Source organism: Cololabis saira, chromosome 18, assembly GCF_033807715.1.
Source record: "Cololabis saira isolate AMF1-May2022 chromosome 18, fColSai1.1, whole genome shotgun sequence".
In the NCBI taxonomy this organism is placed as follows: domain Eukaryota; kingdom Metazoa; phylum Chordata; class Actinopteri; order Beloniformes; family Belonidae; genus Cololabis; species Cololabis saira.
Genome location: NC_084604.1, coordinates 4,649,753 through 4,650,183, shown reverse-complemented (window position 1 = coordinate 4,650,183; position 431 = coordinate 4,649,753).

Sequence of the window (431 nt, the reverse complement as noted above, 5' to 3'; positions counted from 1 at the left end):
TTAAGCAAAGAGTTCAGTTCCAGGAGAAAAGGAGCAAGGAGAAAATATGTTTCTCTATTTTTCTTATTTTTGTGAGGGGGGGTATATATTGTTTTTCGGCACTACCTTGTTCTCTATAGCTGATATAACATGAATTACTCCTATGTGGGATCAATAAAGTTCTTATTTCTGCCATCTGAGAAAATTAAATATATTATATTTGGTGCCTAACTGTTTCCCAAGTATATTAGTGCGTGTGTGAATGAATAAATTAGACGTAAAACGTAAACTTCTTTGTAGAAAGGCGCTTTATGAAAATAAGTCCATTTACTTGTATTAGTTTACAGCGCAGTCTTGCCTCATCCAATATGGCGGCGTCGTTGACGTATCGCAGCAGCTCCTTGGGGCGGATACGGATACATGTCTATGGCTGGCCCTCCTGGGCCGCCGTA